This window comes from Anas platyrhynchos, chromosome 2 (assembly GCF_047663525.1).
Source record: "Anas platyrhynchos isolate ZD024472 breed Pekin duck chromosome 2, IASCAAS_PekinDuck_T2T, whole genome shotgun sequence".
NCBI lineage: Eukaryota > Metazoa > Chordata > Aves > Anseriformes > Anatidae > Anas > Anas platyrhynchos.
In genome coordinates this window covers 144,614,478-144,628,038 of record NC_092588.1, presented here as the reverse complement: position 1 = coordinate 144,628,038, position 13,561 = coordinate 144,614,478, and the positions used below count along the sequence as shown (strand labels likewise).

General features: G+C 38.5%; 1 long non-coding RNA gene across 2 annotated transcripts; it reads left to right on the top strand.

Moving 5' to 3' along the window:
- The first annotated feature begins 7,145 nt into the window (after positions 1-7,145).
- LOC140001626 (uncharacterized) lies at positions 7,146-10,727 on the top strand. Of its 2 annotated transcripts, XR_011807078.1 has the most exons (4): positions 7,146-7,816; positions 7,906-8,039; positions 8,130-8,209; positions 9,773-10,727. It is a non-coding gene; the product is annotated as an uncharacterized lncRNA (long non-coding RNA). The 2 variants fall into 2 exon arrangements; XR_011807077.1 differs by having other exon boundaries at positions 7,146-8,039.
- The last annotated feature ends 2,834 nt before the right edge of the window (positions 10,728-13,561 follow it).

The following is a 13,561-nucleotide window of genomic DNA, read 5'->3' as shown; positions in this document are numbered from 1 at the left end:
AGTTAATGATGATCACCTATTCAGCTCAAGTCCTCTTAGAAAGAAATAATTCATCCTCAGGTTTTTCTCTGTTTGGATTCTGCAGGAGAAATTACTATGCAGTGACTCATCTGATGGATCATGAAGGCAGCAAAGGGGTCTAGGGGCTACAGATGAATCTTTTGCTGGCTATTCTGGTCAATATACAACTAATTGAAAAAGTAAGAGACATAGTCCATGGTTTAGAGAAGTTTCGTTTAAGAGAAAAAGAATCCTGAATTTCCTAAAGCATTTTGACTTAATTCAAAAGAATGTGCAACTGGTTAGGAAAGGGGATGGGTACTTACCCTTTGGTCTACAGGATATTTCTTGGGTTTGTTCAAGTTGATTGATTTTCTAAATCATTTTGAAAAGTCTGTATAACTTTTTGCTTCAATTACTGAGGTAAATATTAAGGAAAAAGTGACTACAATATTAGAAAGAATCTGCAGAGGTAGTGAAAGCCAAAATCAACTGAATTAAAAGATGTCAGTGATGTGAAAATGTAAAATTGCCTGTCTTGGGTCGTGTGCTGCTTGTGAGGATAAATCTGAAACATTCTTACTCGTAATAGTCACCACGATTATTTTTTGTTACCTTTTATATCAAATATGATGGATTCATTGTGTGCATACACTGGATTGCCCTGAATTTTTGAGGGGTCCCAAAAATAAGGTTGTCATATTCTTTAGATGTCTGTCAGTTCAATTATTTTTATTGATGCTATCAATTGCTGTTCTTGAATGACTTCCCATAGTGCTTTCTAATAATAAGTATTTTTCACTGTGAATTTTACCTGCAACCATAGAACACACACAGAACGAGTTACCAGCTTAGATTTTCTTTCTACATTGTTTATATGAGTTTGCTTACGCTGACCTTCCTTTGGAAAGAATATCTTTCCAAAATAATTTACATTTAAGCTAAACCGAAACAAAGGCGCCTGACAAAAATATGGCCTGTCAAAATCCAGCTTGAACTTCGACTTGTTGTTCAGATCTGCTTCCTTCCCTCCCCACACCCAGTAGTATTTGCTTTCTCTAATTCAAATATTTTCAATTCCACTTAATGTTCCCTTTCTCAACAGCTCACTTCCTCATTAATGCATAGAAAAATGTATGGTTTCAAATGTTTGCTCCATGGTCATCCGTAAAATTCACATAAGCAACAGCAGAGCTAAATGACAATCTTCAAGGCTTGGTTCTCTGAGACTTGGGCCATGTGGAATTAATTTTCCAAATTTTCACCAGTTTTTCTTTGTTAAATTGGTGAGGTTCAAACCATCTTCTTGTTACTACATTCCCTGCAAGTTTCTCTGCTCTCCAGTCGTATTTTGTTTACACCATTTATAATTAGCCTGTTACTAACCGTAACACCCATCTCCAAGCATTCACTTTAGTTATTTTTGGATCATAAAAACAGACTGATTGAAAATGAGACATAATAAATCATAATAGTATAGAAAGTTTAGAAAGATGAGTATGTCGACCACTCCTTCTCGTTGTGAGGACGGTGTCTCCTGCAGCGCCCCTGGACATGAAGCCAACACGGTACTGAAATAGGATTTGAACTACACCGCATCTATATTCAGACCTTCAGCTGTAGCATGGGAACATTCAGTTCATTTGCTTTAAGCCAAATTTCTGTTCTTCAAGTCCAGGGACTGCCACAGCATTGATTTGATCCTTGCTATATTTTAGTGCAACCCACAAGGGTTATTTTAATTGTGGTATCCATATGTAATTCGTAAGGACTGCTTTAGTGCTCTCCTCTCTGCTGTTCCCTTTCTTCCTTCCTTCCCTTCACCCAGCCTTGTGCCATCACCCAGCACATGACTTGCAAGCCTTTTGCACAGGTTTCTTATCAAACACAGGCTGCGAGACATCTGTCCTGTAGAGGACAGCTGTCCAGTAGGGGACATCCAGACGAGGCCTCCGGCAATCCTCCGCAGAAAACCTACTTCTTTCGAGGAACACTAGATGGCACACAACAACCACTGTATTATTTCTTTTTTGGTTCAGAAATTAAAAATCCTTTTTAAAGCATCAGCCTGGAACGTAACTAAGGGACCGAGTGCAAAACACGAGTCTCAGCACACTATAAAACCCACTGGGCCTTCCCAATAAAACCTCACCCCTCTTTCTCCATCAGAACTATTATTTTTCTACTTATAACTCTGCATAATTTGGCAGCTTCAGAAAGTAAACAGATTTTATTTAGTGGCTTGTTGAGAGGGAAGGGAATACTGTTGTTTCAGTGCAATATAAAATAATAGCGTGGCAAGCAAAGAAAAGCCCACTTGGTTCAGCAGCAGCTATAATTAATTCAAAAGACAACTGCTGGGACAAGATTCAAGTGATATAATAATCACTCACATGGTTTCCATTAAAGGATCTGTGTTTCAGTTTGTAAGAAAAATCCAGTACTCACTTCTACTCTTTATACACTGATAAGATTTTTTCCTCATCCTAAGAGATCCAAAAGCCCAGGGAAACAGATGCATTTTACTATTCCAAATTCATGTGCTGTTTTGTACCAGTGCTTAGCATGGGTCTGTTTTAATTCTGGGAAAAATATATATATATTGTCAAAAACTCCCTTGTGGGGAAAAAAATAAAAATAAAAATAAAAAAAAAAATAAAAAAGCACGTAACAAGGAAAAGCATTTATAGGACTCTTTATAGCTCATTTCCAAAAGACTAAGCCTATCAATTCCTGGTGCCACTTTACACAGTCATCACATTAGTATAAGGTGGTGCAACTTCTCTGTGTGAGTGAGGTTATAATTTAACTGAAAAGATGCGAACTTTCAACTTCCTGAGCTGTTAGTAATTGCCATAGCTTATTTGAAACCATGTCATGATTACTTGAGAAAGATCCAATTCTAAACTCACCTAAGCAGGAAGCCGTAAATGCAGTTTGCTGGAAGGAAGGGCAAAAAGCCTTCCTTGCTTGGATTAACACATACTATATGATGTAAGAGTGGGTAAGGGAGCCTTGACTCTGAGTGATTTCTTACTCCTCTTCTTCAGAAGCAGGACCCTCTTCTGTGAAAGCATCCCCAGGATGTAGAGCCAAGACCAGTATAAGGCACCCACGTGGTTGAGAGGTGACTCAGAACGGGAGAAATCAGCCTTTACTGCTAACCAAAGTCTCCAGCAGAGATGAGTGTTGTGTTTTGTTTTGTTTTTTTTTTTACTTTCATTTCCATTCATGTATTTTCACATTTTGCATTTCTTGTTACCTATTTTCAACTGTGTAAATAAGTAGTTTTATTTGTGTTTAACTTGCTCTGGTATCTCAGCTCAGAGTAACTGGCTGAACCCTACAGTACTGCATTCCTTCAGGAATGGTCCTGGGCATCTCTTCTCTGCGCCTCATACAACAAGGCATGTTTCCACATAGTTGCGTGACTGGTCTGAGATGGAAAAGTAGAGGCCTTGGGGGAAGAATGTATGCCTGCAAGTGTCATTAACCTAGAAAGTTATCCGGCAGTAAGCAGTCCAGTCTATTTGAGTTAAATAATATCTGTTTCAAGGATGCCATGGTTAAAAAAATGATGAAAAATTTGCAGTACTATGCAAGTCCTTACTCCAGCTTACAGGAAGTACACTTCAAAAAAATATTATTGCAAGCTTGTGTGTGGTGACAACTTGCTTGTAACAGCTGTATATAATTAAGGGATAGAAAGTAGCCAAGTATATGTAAACAGTTCTCCCATTTTTTGTAAAGAGCCATATATTTTTCATGTTACTTGGAACTATGGTTGCTAATTCTATATGTTTGTTGCTTGAAATTAATGGGATTATTTTTTTTTTTAATTTGGTAATTATCCAACAATTTTCATGCAAGATATTTGCTAGAGTTAAGCCATCTACATATCTACTTGTTCTGTATTTCTTTCACCTCCACACCATGACACAAATACATCTCAGAAAATTCTCAGGTTTTCACAAACAGATTTCTACGGATGTCTCACAGGAACTTAATAGCAGCAAATTAATGAAGATTGATTGGAGGTTTCCTAACAGTATGGGAACAGCTTAACATACCACCCCCCCCACCCCCCCACCCCCCTGGAATGAGGACGGAGTAAGAAGCGACCTTAAGAGGCAGAGGTCCTGCACCTGGGACCAGTTGTGCACTGATACAGCTCTACCACTTTCAGAACTACGCTTTGTGCCTCCACATGATGACTCGTTGTATGCAGTTTTACCAAACTGACAGGAAATGAGTGAAATAAGAAAGAGACATTTCTTCATGAGGGCATTCAGCACTGCAGAGTCAGATGCCTACTAGCTTGTCTGAAAGTGCCCTTGGGCCTTCTTCTGCATCTTTAACATACAGACACCTAAATACTTTTTGCTAACACTCTAGAGCAACTGTTGAAATTTGGTTGTAGGATCTTAGCAACATTTACTTTAATAAAACAACACAGGAATTAAATGTTAATATTTTCATTAATATTTTATCTAGACATATCCTATTATTCTGCTCTATATTATCTGCTATCCAGTAGACAACAAGAAGCCAAAGAGGTCACTTTATAACAGTCCACAGGAAACAAGAGCAGACTGGGAACAGGAGCAGTGTGATCTAGGCTCCAAATCGGCAGCAGGCTTCAGGCAGTAAACTGCTAATCCTGACGAAACATGCAAGGTTGTGGTGGCTTCCCCATCAGCTGTGTCTTTCAAGTGATCAGTGAAACACTCTCTGAAAGATAGACTTTATTCAAACAGGAATTTATGCAGGGCTTGTGTTATGCAGACGATAAACTAGATGATCTCAAGGATCCCTTATGGCTTTATAATTGATGAATAAAGAGCCTCTTTCACTGTTACAGACCCAGTATTTCAGCTCCTTCGGATCCAATGTGGTGTTAGCAGAACTGCTACAATGCATGAATTGTGTAAGATGCTTCTAACGCTGTGAAGGCCCCTTCAGAACACAATGGATAACAAGTGTGTGAAAGAATTGCTTTCAGTGTCCCATCAGGTCAGTTGCTTGAACACAAAGCACTGTTCAGCAAAGAATTACAGCATCTTTGTTCTATTCTCACGTTATGAATCCCTTTCACTGACATACATGGACCCATTAAATGTGATATGGCTGCAATATGGCTGCAGAAATATGAAGTCTTCCAAGATTAGCAGGAGGTATATAGGTGATTTATTTTGTCATTTCATGTAATCATTACTGTTTACAGAGGGGGTCTGAAATTCAGAACACAGTTAAACTTGGTTTATGAGAATCTTCCAGACTTATAAGTTGAGCAGAAAAGTGATTTGTTTTGAAAGGGGTAAAAGAAATATTGACAGGCTGTCTGAATTCAAAATTAGCCAGAAATTGCTCTATTAATACAAGCAGACAGATATTAGTGTCTAGACAACAGAAGAGCTGAGTTATAAAAAGTCATATATAAATCACATCTGACAAACCAAGACACCTTGTTTCTTATTATAAAAATTAGAACCATTTCATACATGTAGTCTGCAACAATTTCATGTCAGGAAGCGCTTGTGACATTAACTGTAGTATCTTAAACAGTGAAGGCAAGTTGGCTTGAAGAACCACTTCATAAAAGTCATGTCATGACTGTAGTTTCAGCAGTATTCTTGGCCAATATGCAGATATGCACAAACTAGCTCTTCCCCATCTACTTCAGATATGACAAGGAGGATAACCATGACACCACAGAGCTCGACTCTAACCACAGAGCCTTCCTAAGTAGATGCTGCAAACCATTCTAAGTTTCGTTTGGCCATTTCTATGGAGCTATGAGTAACCATGCTAATTTCAGTTTGAAACTAGCTCAGATAGTTTTCCTCTTACACTAACTACAGCAGTAACTGAAACACAGGCATACTTTGAGAGGCTCTTGATCAAATACTAGTGAACAAAATCATTCTAACTTGGAGTAGAGAAGAGGACATACCCAATAGGACAAACTGTTTCAAGTTTTACTTAAAATATTTATTAAAGATTTAGAAAAAAAGTATAAACAGTACATTTTGAAATGAAAATTATACTAATTTAGAATGGATTGCATATCTACAGAACACATAAATCACCAGTTATTTCTGGAATGCAAAAAAAAAACACATCTCATGCAGAAATATTTGCTCTCACAATCCATTCTCAGAAAACAAATTCAGCTTCTTTTGTTTACAAGGGTAAACTTTGGTTCAAAGGTTACTTCTTGGTGTCCTTCAAAAATAAGTATGTTAGTTATGTGCTTCTTGGTGTAGCTTAGCATTAGAGGTAATTATGTTTCTCCTGTTCATTATCTCTAAGGATAAAGGCACCAAAGCCACCACAGAAGAGGAATGGCCCCAGTTCTGGCTGTGCATTTTCAGCATGCACATTCTTTCTCCCTTCACCACTTCTTTCCCCTCTTGCTGACAATGCCACACCATTTCATGAGTAAGAGCTTCCTCTTTATTTCTGCACCCTCATTTCCTGCTGCTTCCATTCTGTGACCCTCCTTGAGGATTTTCTAAGTATTTTTCCACTTGGGGTGGGAGAATGTATTGAATGACAAATGCTGGGGAGGAGATGACGAGGATGAAGAATAGAAAAGGAAGAGGAGAAGGTATGGAAACAGAAAGGACAACTATGAATTAAATGAGGAAAATGGAGATGTATAAATGAACAGAACAGTGAACAGCAACATAGAAGAAAGAGGGAGGTTCTGTTGCTTCCCATCATTTCTGAAAACTGAAATGGGTACGAAATAAAAAATAAAAAACCTATTATATTCATTATTAGTAAGAAAATTAAAACAGGTAGCTTCTCCAAAATGTAGCTAAGCTGGTAGTGTCATATCATGCAGACAAATCCTCCAAACCCTGATGTTACATTGGCAGCTAAATAGAAGAAAAATTGTCCCTCTTCATGGGAGCTGCAAGCACAGGTCTTAAGAAAGCCTCTTATTATAAAATATCATCTTAAAAACATATAACTTCATGGTGTGGCTGCATCTTAAATACTGTGTGAAGTTCTGATCCCTCAATAAAAAATAAATACATACATACATATGGAGAAAGCAATGAAAGTGTACTCAAAAGTGAAATGGTTCCCTGCACCACAGCTCATGTAAGACCATCTTACAAAGCAGGACAGAGATGGTTACTTATCTCGCATCTACATTTCAACAGTCCAGACTTCATACAACTTTGAAGATGTTCCCTAAGTAAGTTACGGGGTTGAGATGTTCGAGTTATTTTTAAAAACAGAAACCCGAACTCTCCGTACATGAGAAAGTAAGTGCTCTGAACTAAAATAGTATCCCCACAAGCAGTTTTGTTTAGAGCTTCTGTATGTAACTCCCATGACAAGATGGCAAACATGGGCTTGGGGGTTCTTTTGCACTGTCCTGTAATCATCCTGTGTCAGATGGCTTGTCATTTTCCTAGAAAGGGGCTGTAGGGCTAAGCCACAATCATTTTCAGAAGTCAACCCTTTTCATGCAAGTTACTCAAAAAAAAGGGGGAAGGGCAGCTTCTCCTCCGCTGCGACAGCAGGCTGACGGATCAGGTTAGTCAGGCTGGCAAGTCTGTTCTAGTAACGGGTAAGGATGTCTGAACACGCACTGGCAATCTGAGCACTGAATCCCGGGCTGGTAAGCACCTCAGAAACTGCACTGTGCCTCTTGCTTTCCCTCACCAGTATTCAAAAAGAAGTTCAAGGCAACATATCTGCCTTTTTTTTTGTTTTAAGAAGAAGACAAAGGCATTGACTGGGACAGTGGAAGCTAACGGGTGTTTTCCACCAGCAACCCAGTGTTTCAGAGATCCAGGTAAACTGGATACCCAGGGAATGCTGCCTGTATGCTCACTCTGGATACAAGCTCAAGCTGGCTTGTCTTAATGCAGGCCTTATTTGCAGTCAGGTCTGCAGCGCTACAGCTCTGGGTTCCCACCTATCCCTGCCTCCAGGTGCCTCCTCTGCAGATATAGACACAGGATCAGTGCAGTGCCCTAGGCAGTGATCTTCTCAGGGCATGGATGGGAATCATACTTGTAAGCCCATTTAAATAATGCTAATAAATTAGTTTCTTTCTAGAGAATTTCAGTTGTGATGCTGGGGTCATCTTTTCCATCCTTCTACAGCATGCTTCCATCCAGAGCATTCAAGAGGACTGAAAGATGATGCATAAAGCCTTTATCTCCAGAGTTTATTCTACAAAACAGTAAGCCTGGGATTTTTTTCTTCCTTCTGCTTGTCTGAATATAAGTTTTTGCTCTATTTGAGACAGTAATTTGTGATTCTAGTATAAGCTTTTAGATATTCCTAGAAAACTCCTCACCTTTCTTGATGCCTTTTGAATACCTGTAAAGTGTTAATCCTCCTCATTTTGTTTTCTAGCCAAACTCTGCATGTATGCATTATTTCATTTTCTTATGTATATTGTAATGAAAACTCAGGAGAAATACAGAAATATCTTAAGAAAAATGCCTATGAATTGTATTAAACAGGCAGAGGAGAGAAACCTGTTAAATCTCCTCACAGAGACAAGGGCTGCAAAATCAGCTTATTTCCTCATAAGCAGCAGAAAATGCATTTGGAAGCAAATCTGCAATAAGAGAACATATTTTTCGACAGCAGAAGAAACTTCAGCAAAGGCTTGTCTTTGTACAGCAGAAAATGTAAGAATGATTCTACCACAGTCACTTAAGCTATTACTGTGTCTCCAGCAATGATCAATAGCCTCGGGAAGAACCTGAGACCTGGGAGAGACACTGCCGCTTCCCCAGAAGTTGGCTCCAGAGATGTGATTGTATGGCTCAGGGTCACAGCTCCTGCTCTTTCTGCCACCAGGGAAAGGATGCTTGCAAACTCCAGCGAGCCAATACTTGCACCACGATTTTCATGAAGGGATAGAAAAGCACAACCCTGCTTACAAGCTCTATTAAAATCCTTGTTTAAACTAAAATTAGCCGAAGGTCTCACCAAATGATAGCATTTCTTATCTCTGTGTTTGAGTGCCATAACAGGAACAAAGGAATTGAATCTAAAGCTAATTAGAGGATTACTTCTGGGTTTTGATAAAAAATTTGCACATCACGTAACGTGAAATGCTGCAATAGCCTTGATTTGGCAGGCGATGGCCAAAGCCAAGCTTTCCAAGGAAGCTCGGTGGATGGGGAATGGACAGCACTGGTGCAGAAGAGCCTTGGAGCCCTGTTCTCAGGTACAGCTCTGAGCTGGGAGACAGGCAAGTCCAGCAGCTTCTGGCTCACCTACATGATTTCAGACTAAGATGAGAGAAAAAAAAAAAAAAAGTTTGTTTTTTTTTTTTAAATACATGAATGTACTGCAGATGGAAACTTTTTAATCAGTTGCAGTAAAATCAGATGACACTGTCTCAGTGCTGATGTACATCTCTCCACTACCGCACACAATTTAGTGTGGTGATGAAGAAGCATATTGGAGTTTTGGGCCTGTTGGCACTGCTTGAATTTTCAGGAAACCATGGGTGGAACATTTTTCCTTTCGTCCTTCCCAAGAAAATGAGACAGGAGGAGAGCCTACTGCCAGATGTGCCTTTTCTCTATTCTACAGTAAAGAATTACTGTCTCTGTGTAATAAGTCTAGATATTTGTAATTCTCTCTAAAAAGCTGCTAGTTCTTCTTTTCCTAATTATTTGTGTGCAAAGAATTCTGTCTTGTTTTAATGAAATCCAATTTGAAAGCTATTTTGGCAACATTTAGTGAGAAAAAAAAAATCATTGCATATCCACTCACTTAACAGTGTTAAAATGAGACAATCCCACATGAAGCAATGCTGCCCTGCCTTGCAGAATTATTACCCAGAGGAAAAGCACACCACACCTATTGTACAGTTTCTATCTTCAGAAGCCTATGCCAGGACCTTCAGGCTGCTGTTTTCTTTCACTGCCTACACAAGTGAGTATCATAAACAATAAGAAAGTCATTCTGCATTATTGAAATGGAAAATTAAAATAAAACATAGCATAAAATAATTATTTAAGCTATGAGAAAAAATCTGTTTTGTCATATGAAATAAAATTGTTCTACAGTCTCTGTATTTTCTTTTTTTCTGTTATTCTTTATACCACCATTACACTGAAAGCATTATTTGGCTGAGCTACAAACCTTGCAGAGAACTCTAGATTTAGGAGCTCAGGAAAAAAATGAGCCCGGCATTTGCAAAAACAGCCGCTCAGAATATTTTAGAAAACCAAAATCATGCTTGATTTCGAGTAATTCCTCTTTTAGGTATTGCAATTTATCTCAGTCCACAAGGCCAAAGGACTCCAGACAAAGTAGGTTTACCCAATTACTACAACCACGCTGGCAATTTCTGATAGTCATTGCTTCTGAGTAAAGCGCATGGACTTTTAAAGGACATAAACACAATCCTCCACACAGCTGAATTGTGAAGGAAAAGACTTGGAAGCCTCTCAGGGAGGAAACTGCTGGATTTACACTTTCATAGAATCAGTGGCTACAGTAGAGATGTGCACACGGACAGAAACTGGAAACAGAGCTGACACCCCCAGTTTCCATGGAGTTTCCACCAAGCACTAATATTTTTTCAGAAGTTATTTTCCAGGAAAACAGCCAACCAGCCTGCAATACTGTTTTTAAGAAAATAATTTTCAAGGGAGGGTGAGACAACAGAACAAGCAGTCCACAGATAGTAAGGGTCGACGTTTTCTTTTAGGGTTGTCCAATATGCATGTTTGAATAATAATTTCAATGTGGTGGCAGTCTGTTTAAAAGTATTATATATGCAACATTTCTACTTTGTACAATTTATATTTCTACACTATTTGTTCAATTTTTTGCCCAGTTTAATATGGAAACATGAAATGTTTTTCATCCCTTGTGTAGAAATAGGTACATGTATGTGAGTCCCATAACATTTGGACCCTTTAGTGGATTTCCAGCAAACTCAGCATGAGACAAGACACAAACATTTTTGGTTGCCTGAGAGATATTTTTAGTGAAGAATATATCTTGAAATACTAAATGGCATTTGTTTGCTTTTTAAGGGATTCTTCCTGCTCTGCCCTCAGATCTACTCAGGCAGACTTTTAGTTGTAGCTGTTTCTGTCTGGTGCTCTCAAACCAGGGACTGAGCAGGGGAAAGGGCAGCTCAAGAGATGACATCCAGGATTTAGCTAGCAGCACCAGTAGCCAAAGAGACAGCAGTAGCTGAGCAGTAGGAAAGTCCTCAAGCAAACACAGCATTTTGGGCAGCCAACGATGGATAGAGGCTGCCAGCCTGGAATGTGGGCTTATTTGGAGGCCAACTCAGGGCCTAGGGGTGAGGATAAGGGGCAATAGGAATAGAAAGAGGGTTGTGAAATGAAAAGTTTTGGCAGAAATTATGGGACATTTCCTCACGGAGATAACTCAAACCCAAGGGATATGAGGAAAATATCATGAGCACAGGACTGCTGCATGATGCCAGCAGCACAGCATCATCCTTCATGTCAGAAACAGGGTGCTGCAACCAGAAACAGCAGTCTCATGCTCCTGCCCAAATATCCTACAGGAGATGGGAAGAACAACTTATTTGTACAATATATACAGACATAAAATTGAAGTATTAACCTAGCTTATTTAAAAATCAAGAAAACTGTAAGGCTACAAATGACCAGCAGGACAGGCTTCAATATTTTCTTACGAACTCACTTGCTCACTAAGGTTCATGTTTGCACTAGAAAAAAAAATAAGCAGTGGTGGCATCCAAGAGCTGTATGGCAGAAAACATTTGAGAAAATCAAATCTAAAATTATATCCCAAAAATCTCATTTATTTCTGGAACTAATAGCAACACCAGAGGAACACGAAGCATGGGAACTTAAATGCCGATAAGAGACATGCCACTCTTCTTGGTATGTCATAACAACACTGCTGAAGAAATCCAAAGCAGAGCTGTTTATGTCCTGAATATAACCCATAAAACTTAGCTTATAAAGTTTTAAGAAACCAGTAAATAGTTACTTAATTTAAATTAGTTAAATGTTGTGAATCAATAGTAAGCTAGAAAGTATAGCCAGATACCACCATGATATAATTTAATTAGGCTTTTTTAACACAAAAGAGAAAGTTGTTGCTTCATAGAAGATGAGAGCAAAAATCTTTAAAATCTCTAGAAAACATATATATACATATATACGTATCTATATGTACGTATGTATAGGTAGATACAAACATAGATACATACATGTCTATAAACAGTTCAAGGTTTAGATTCCATTCACATAATTAATCTACTTCTTTTCCCTCATTTCAAGAAACCTAAAACAGGAAACTTGTCTTTTATTTACTAGCACTGGAAAGAAAGGTAGCTGACAGTGAGACACACCTAAAACCCAGGGGAAAAAAAAAAAAAAAAAAGAAAGAAAAAAAAAGCTAGGATTCATATTCCTTCCTTACCCAGAACCCAGCACTGAGCCATTGGGGACACTTCTCTACCACTGAATATAAGCTTGGGAAATTAAACTTTAAAACCATGAGCTGTTGAGAAGACAGTCAAAGGACTCCTGCATGAAATTAACTGCATATCGCGTAGTCTGATGCTGGTGGATGAGACCTCCTCTGTCATATAACAGATCATTTAACGCAACTGTCCTGGGATTTCCTTTTATGAATAATTTATGTCAAAGCAGGTCCTTAAGTGCTGTTTTGCTTCCTGCACTAGTCTATCCATGATACTTCTTCCTCCAGTGATCAAAAGGCTAAATCAGATTACAAAATATTGCAAAGACAAACTGTAACAATTATTTTCGAGTGCCAAACAAAAACATGTATTTATCTCATAACCAAGCTTTTTCTTTAGCAACAACGTCTGTGAAAAGATAAAATGATAAAAATGGCCCAGTGGGAAAATAATAATAATAATAATCTGCTGTTAGTTCATTTTCCTGTATTCCAAGACAAAACATTTCCAGATATACCGCAGTGCTCTTTAGGTAGCAAGTGTGGTAGGAAAAATAAAGTATAAGGTGATATAACAAGCTTAGTACATGTATTTATCAGTTCTGTGTCATTTGGATTTACTCCAACAACTAAACCAGAGCAAAAGACAAGCCTTCGCTTACATGTGAAGTGTGATAAGCAAGCCTGGACCTGTTCCAGCAGGTGAAGCCAAGGATGTTCCTAAGAGTATGACTAAGATGAAAATGTCCAGATTACAAGAACAACGACCTTCATTTTCACTTCAGTCCTGTCCTTCCCAACAAAAATTCAAAAAGCATACATGCAAACAATATGCTACTTATATTCGGTTTACCTCCACGGAAAAGGACAAGGTGGAATAGTTGAAGTGGTAACAGAAATACCCAAGGGTTTTCCTGGTTAAAAAAAAAAAAAAAAAAAAAAAAAAGGGGGAGAAGACACAAGTCACTTAAGAGCCCTAAACATTTTGTATAAATAACCTGTGATGCTATCCAGAATCAGCTGAGCTGCAAGCATCGTCTGCCCCAACCATGAGTCAGCCTGAGTAAGTGCAGTGTACTTTTATGGTACCATCACAGACAGAAAAATACAACTCTCGGCAGTACAA